Here is a 7,757-nt window from a genome sequence, read left to right as displayed (position 1 = left end):
AATTATATTTTTTATCATTGATAAAGCTTTCGAAATCATCTGTCAGAAAGGTTGATCTCTAATCCTGTCAGTCGAAAGTAGTAAGTCTAATAATTCAGTCATTGATGTAAGCACATCCAGATCCTTATTTATTAGTATCAGATGAGTCAGTGATTCAGTATCTCAGTGTTAGTAGTGATTTCAATCTACAGTAAAGTGTTATCTGAGTTTCAATATGTAGAGTTGCGATAATTGTGTTCATGTTCTGTTTATTCATGTATGTGTTCTCATGCAAAATTTTCATGATTATTCAGTTTAGATATTGTGCATACATGAACCCTTGCATTAGCCTACCCTGTCTATGTACTCAATATATTTTTGGCGCGCTACACACCCATGTACAAGACTCTACCAGATGCGACTTTTCAGACTCCCTAGGATACTCTTAAACCTTAGGCTCTGATACCAAGGTTGAAATGCCCCAAGATCCTATCCCGAGATACTTGTAATGCTCCGCAAAATCCTCTTCCAGTCTCAGCCTTAGAGCGTGTTTGGTAAAGCAAAAATCTGAGTCAAAATATTTAAGAAATATCCTCCCAAGTATGAAATACTTTGAAACCGTGTGGGAATCTATTTGAGCATGAATTAAGATCATAATTGTCCCCTAACTCATGAACGAGTTGAAAACTTTTCTATCGTTGAAATTTTAGTGACCGTCAAAATTTAGGTCTACTTCAATCGACTATAACTCATTGTATATGAAGAACTGGGTGGGTTTCTATATATAAAACGAAAAATCTTTGAATTATCTTTCCAACTATACCAATTTCGTCAAAATCCGATATTGGAGCAAAGAGTTATAGCCATTTTACTCCAGCATATCAATCTGGAAAAGGCTGACGACGTTTCTGATGGGATGTCACGTTTTTTACGCCATTTCTGACGACGTCGTCACTTTCTGATGACTTTTCTGATGATGTTTTCAGCCTTAGGTAGAAAATTGAAAATTCGACCCTTTTGTGACGACATTTCTTGACGACCTATCACGGGTCTGACGGTCTGTCATGGATATCGTCATCCATTTTTTCAGCAATTAAGGGGCATTTTTAAAAGGGTATTTTGGTCTTTTCCACTCATTTTGACCCTCTATATATATCCAAGTAAAGAAGAAAACTTCATTCTTCTTCCAATTCTCTCAAGAATATCTAGGGTTTCATTCAAGAACCCTAATCTTCCAAAATTCATCCATAAATTCTTCAAGATTTCTTCAAGAATCAAGTTCCTCATAGTGTGAGCTTCAACAATTTATTTATTTCAAGTGTGGATAAAGTTTCAATCACTAAAGTTCATCCAATTTCAAAGGTTAATGTATGTAGATGTTGATTCTTGGGTCCTTTTCATCCAAGAAGCTCAAGAACCCTTTTGAAAACTAAAAGATTTTTATGTTTATCAGTTGTTAATGATTTGTATGAGTTGAAATGGATGTTTAATGTGTTTTTGAGTTTTGATTTATGTTTGCCTATAAAAGTTATGAGCTTTGACCCTAGTATGTGGAATTCATGTGATGTTTGTGATTGACACTCTTGAAGTTGTTTTTCCATGTGATGTGTTCATGACTTTTGGGTGTAGAAATGGTTGAATAAGTGAAGACCGTTCCCCATAGGTTTGATAAAGAGCTTAGGTGAAGCATAAGGGCCACTATAGTATGTTGAATAGGAAACCCCAAATTGTGAGCTAGTCCATGCATGCCTTAGTGAGTGAAATGTGCCAAGATAGCATGAAATCCCCAATTAGGTGAAAAATCGGTCGTGTCTAATGGTTGTTGAAAGACCCTGGTGAGCAATTTGAGATATGATGATTGTAAATTCCCTGATTTTGTGCTCTTTGATATATGCTAAGTTTTTAATACATGTGAAGTAGTTAGCGAGTAAATAATGACGTGTTAGTATGAAGTTTTCCCTAAATCAAGTGATATCCAAATACCTAACAAGACTGATATAGGTATAAAGTACTTGATGTAAGATCTCGTTGAATGGGAAATAATCTAATATCATGTCTTCCCTAGGCTAGTATATGATAGTGAACCGATGTTGATGATCCTTAAAGGTTTGGAGTGACCCTTTGGTTGTTGTGATGATGAATAGAGGTCTATGTTTCCTAAATGCTTAATGCGATGTCCTAAGGATCTTGAGAGGAAAAGTATGTTATGATGCTCAACTATTTGAAGTGATTCTTTAATGATTGTGATAATACATGAATGATTATAATGATCAATGAATGCTTGTAATGATGAATAAATGATTGTAGTGATTAATGGATGACCGTGATGATGCATGAATGATTTATGATGAAGAATGATTATGTCTTACTTTTATGTTGTCGAGTCTTGGGGGTATTTATACCCAGAAATAGAGCTGTTGTCTAGATCCTATGTCATTTTCTCAATAATTCCAATCCAGCCATGATTCTCAGAACTCAGTGAACTATAGAACTCTATATCCTCAGACAAGTGTGAAGCTTAATAAAGCTCAGTAATCTCAGTTATCTCTGTAATCTCTGTATCACTAGTAATCTGGCCTCAAATCTATAATTAGCTCAGTTCTAATAGTATTCAAGTCATTCAATCCTAATATCAGAAATGATTCGAGTAATCTATTCAAGCTCTGTATCGTTAGTCAGATACCATGATTCGATATCTTTTCCGTCAGATACGGAACCGAGTGATCTCAGTGTAACTCCGTCAGACCTTTTGAGTAATATGATCAGTGTCAGATTCAGGTCAGCCAGTGTTCAGTTGAGAATTCAGTTCTGAGTCTTTCAGTTAGGAGTAGAAACTAGCACCGAGCGAGCTCAAGGATGGGTTCTCACCTACTAGTAGAGGGTGTGATTCTTAGAAGCTATCTTTGTGCTCCATAACTACGTATCCAGCATAGGTTGAGACATCACACCTGTTAGTTGAGGGTGGATGAGAGACATCACACCTACTAGATGAGGTGGCTTGACCTGCTAGATGAGGGTTCCACTGTTCTCATTTGAGGACCTGCTAGATGAGGGTCACATAGAGTTGTCTTTACCAGTGGTGCGGTAATGACACCCTTCCAATTGGGGCACAAGTTGGACCCCACCTGTGGTAGGTTGGGGCATGTAGGTTAAGTGACTACTTCCCACAGTTTCAATTTCAGATTCAGTCTCAGTTTCAGAATTAGTCTTCAGAAAATCAGGACTGTCAAATACAGTCATCTATCATTGTGAGGAACATAGATATTTCCATTGATTTATGGACCATCTCATCAGATAGACTTGGTCTCATATACAGTTATTTGATATCATATTCAGAGATATGCCATTAGACAGGCTTGATCACAGTATCAGATTTCTATTTAGTATTTTGGTTGTCAGATTCAGATATAATCATATTTCTTATCATTGATAAAGCTTCCAAAATCATCTGTTAGAAAGGTTGATCTCTAATCCTGTCAGTCGAAAGCAGTAAGTCTAAGAATTCAATCATTGATGTAAGCATATCCAAATCCTCAATTATCAGTATCAGATAAGTCAGTGATTCAGTATCTCAGTGTTAGTAGTGAGTATGTATCGATGTGTTGAACCTTATGGCAAGTTTCCGCATTTATTTCAGATATTATGCAGTGTAAAGGTACAGATATCAGAAAAGGGTTAGCCTGTGGTGCTTCAGGTCCATAAGCACCGTGTGATGTCTCGAGATGGGATCTCGTGGTGTTACAAACTGATATACTAAATGTGGCAGGCCGATATGCAGGGTTTCATGAACATGAGTAATAACTGTCTGAATATATATAGCATGACATACTGAATAGAATACATGGAAACTGTAAGTGTTGAAGATGCATGACCAAGCATAAAACATACTCTGGATATAATCTTAAATCTGAAATACTAAATACTGATAACTGAATAATTGATATTTGTATGCTAAGGTCAAGCAAATCTGAAATTGAATCACTGAAATAATGCCTGGATTGAGACTATGGGAGGTATCATCTAACTGACATGCCCCAATGAGCAAATTTGAGGTCAAACCTATTACCCTAGTTGGAAGGGTGTTAGTATCGTACCATGGGTACTAACACTGGCTATGTGGATCCACTAAAGTATTGTCTCGAAGGACTAAGGGTGCCAAGTCTAAACTAACGGATGACCCTTGGGAGGTAGTCAAGCCTGAACTGATGGGTAACTCCTCAAATCCTATGCTGGCTATGTAGTTCTGGAGTACAGGGACTTTTACTAACAACTCTACCTATCTAATGGGAAGTCTCCATCCTTGCACTCGCTCGGTGTTAAATCCTACTCTCAACTAAACTGACTTAGAATATTGAACTGTTCTTAGTTTAACTGATTCTGATGACTAACTAAACTGATAATGCTTATAACATATGCTGAAACTATTCTGAAGATACTGAGACTAAGTAAACAGCTAAGTTTTTGAGTATTCATAACCCCCAAGACTCAATAACATTAATAGCAAAATAATACTAAACTATGGGGACAAAATATGAAAGCATTTATTCAAATTTCACTCTTGTAGGCATTTCATCAAACACTTGTAATGCATAGTTTAAGCTAAGCATGGGAATAGTATAAAACTTGGAGTAATAACATGATTTCAACCTCAATAACACTTAAATCATGATTTAATTCAGTGAATAACAACATTAAAATATGTGGAGTTTGATAACAACAATAATTTCATGTAAGCATGGTATAAAATTAAGATTCATGGAGATTCATGGTTAAAATCACAATTTAAAATCATGATAACTTATAGAGATCACAACTTTAAATTTAAATTTGGATACTTGGAATCCATGGGTGAAAGGGACCCATGAATGAACACCTAACATACCTGGATTGATGAATTCGTGAGAATTGATAGTGAATTCTTGAGATTTGATCTTGAATTTTGAAGGCTAGGGTTTGTTCTTAAAACAGACTAATTTTGATTTGGGAGAAATTGAATAAAATAATGACATAATAGGCTATTGGGGCTTAAACAGTCCCTGAAAAATTAAATCACGAACTGAAAACCCCAATTTTTCTCACCGGCGCGATGCAGTACAATTGCGTCGGGCCACTGGAAAAAAAGACAATCCCCATTTTGTCCATCGGTGAGATGCGGTGCTATTGCATTGTACCTCTGGAAATGGATGACTGCGGACTGGAACTTTGGAGCGACGCGATGGTAATCGCGGTACCTCACTGAAAATTGACGACTGCAAAAATTCCCCTTGGCGTGATACGGTGCTTACTGCGGTGACACACTGAAAAGGGACGAATGCCATTTTTGGGGTCACCGCGATGCGGTGCTGGTCGTATTGAGCTACTGCTTTCAGTAAAAGTGTCATAATTTCTCACCCTAGTTTTGAATTTGCGCAAAATTAGTATCGTTGAAAAGTTAATTAAATTTCCTATAATTTTGTGGGTCTTGAGTTGGAAAATTCTCAATAGCAAAATATATGCTTGTTTGAAGTTGACTAAAGCAACCTTCTTATCAAAATTTTAATCGGTATTGATTATTTTGATTCGTCTAATAGCTGGGAGTTATTAAGACCTTGATATACATCAAACTAACTCATAAAACTATCAAAGAACCATAATATACTATGCATGAGCTTAAAACATGACTCTAGCATTGGTTTGGATTTTTGAGATATTACAATGTGAACATCCACTTTCAAGATATATTTTTCTTTTTTAATTTGAGTTGAGCTCCTTCAAAATTGATATATCACTTATTTTTTGATACCTAATTATTTTTGGATTTCTTTGGGTTAGTACTTGAATTTGTAGACTCAGATTTGGATCTTCAAATCCATTTCTCAGGATTTTTAGATTGAAATTTGCAATTATTTATGTATGATCGAGTTTGCCATAATGATAATAAGAATTAGAGTATTTTTCAGTGGTTGAGCAGATATGATAGGTATTATGATTGTGACTGATTTCTTTAGTCGACGGATTGAAGTTAGTTGACCGTTGAGATTTTTCATAGCTATAATATTTGTTATGATAGGTATTATGATTGTGGCCACTTTCTTTGGTCGACTAATTGGAGTTAGTTGATCGTTCAGATCCTTCACACCTATAATATCTATTATCAAACATAGATCTGCCACTATTATATTTTTCATCTAACTTTGAGTATCTGGTCGACTGATTAGACCTGACAATATTATGACTTATAAGATTTTTTAAAATTATTGATTTTAATTTCTAATTCATCAATTTCGTCTTGTAGAAAAAGCTTTTTAAATTTTAAAAACTTCAAGTTTAAATTTTCAGTCTCTTTTTTCTCTTAGTAAAATTTCTTTTTTTATCGTGATCTTTATTTAGATCAGTTATGACAAGATCTGAAATATTTTATAATTTAAAACATTCATTACAAAAATTAGTTCTTTCCTAACTAGATTCTCTAATTGCCATGAAACAAAATCTCCGATATTGTCATTTTAATTATTGGATTGTTGTTCATCATTCCAAAAACTTAAAGCCTTTTGACTTTCCTTAAGGGTCTTCTAATAGCTTCTGGATAATCAAAAGCAATGTGACCATATTTACCGCAACTATAACACTTACCTTCATTCTTGTTATAGTCGGCATTTTGCTTTTCTTTTGAGTAATTTGATTTTCTCCTTCTTTGATTTCTGAATCTTTGTAACTTTCAACAACTATGAGAGCACGTTCATCTTCATCCAAGGCATCATCTTCCTCTTCATGTGTAGCTTTGCCACAATTTTTCTTCTTTTCATTTTGCAGTTGATCCTTCTTATTCAAGTGAGCTTTTTTAAAAACAACGAGATCTCCTCTAACTTTATTATAGGTCTTCTTTTTTAAGTCCATACTTTCAAGAGCCACAACCTTAAAAAGTCACTGATGAAGCAATCATCTAAGAATCTTGGTGATCTGGTCTGCTACAAGATAAGTTTTTTCTATAGCCTTGAGTTCTCCAACAATTTTGTCAATTCTGACAAATGTTTCTTCAATGGACTCCTATCTTTAATCTTGAAAAGTTTATAGTCATAGACTAGTAAACTTATAAGTGTTTGTTTGACCTTCTCAGTTCCTTCATCGGTCACTTCTAATTTATCCAACATCTTTTTAGTAGTTTCACACTGTAAGCTCCTTTCATATTCTTCACCATTAATATCATTATATAACATATTTTTAGCTTTTGAGTTTATTTGAATAATTTTTATTTGTTCATCAGTGTAATCCTCCAAAGTTGGAATGTTGTCAATAGATGCTTCACCATTCTCAGATTTTTTTTCATTCTTATTTTTGCTGGTAGAGACAGGTGAAAGATCACCAAGTTTAATCACCTTCCATACTTTGACATCATAGAATTTGATGAAGTTCTTCATCCTTATCTTCCAATAAGAAAAATATTTTCATTTGAAGTAAGGAGGCCTGGTTTGAGATGTTCATTCTGGGAATAGAGTTTCAACAATTGTTTGAGCCATGATCTTTTCTCACTTTGTTGTTAGGCAAATAAATATGAGTCCTTGCTCTGATACTAATCGAAAATGGTAAGAGGGGGGGACTACTCTTTTTCGATTATCTCAGTCAACTTAAGATGTCAGTCGACTAATTAATCAGTTTGCAGAAGCTTTAAGAACATAAAAAAAAAGAAAATGTTTGACATAAATATGACACAAAATATTTTATACTAGTTGAAACCTCTAATAGGACTTACTTCATTTTTCTTTGATTGCAAGGAATTCTACTTATTTTTCTTTTATCAA

The sequence above is a fragment of the Capsicum annuum genome, chromosome 4 (assembly GCF_002878395.1).
Source record: "Capsicum annuum cultivar UCD-10X-F1 chromosome 4, UCD10Xv1.1, whole genome shotgun sequence".
Classification (NCBI taxonomy): Eukaryota; Viridiplantae; Streptophyta; class Magnoliopsida; order Solanales; family Solanaceae; genus Capsicum; species Capsicum annuum.
This window is presented reverse-complemented; position numbering follows the sequence as displayed.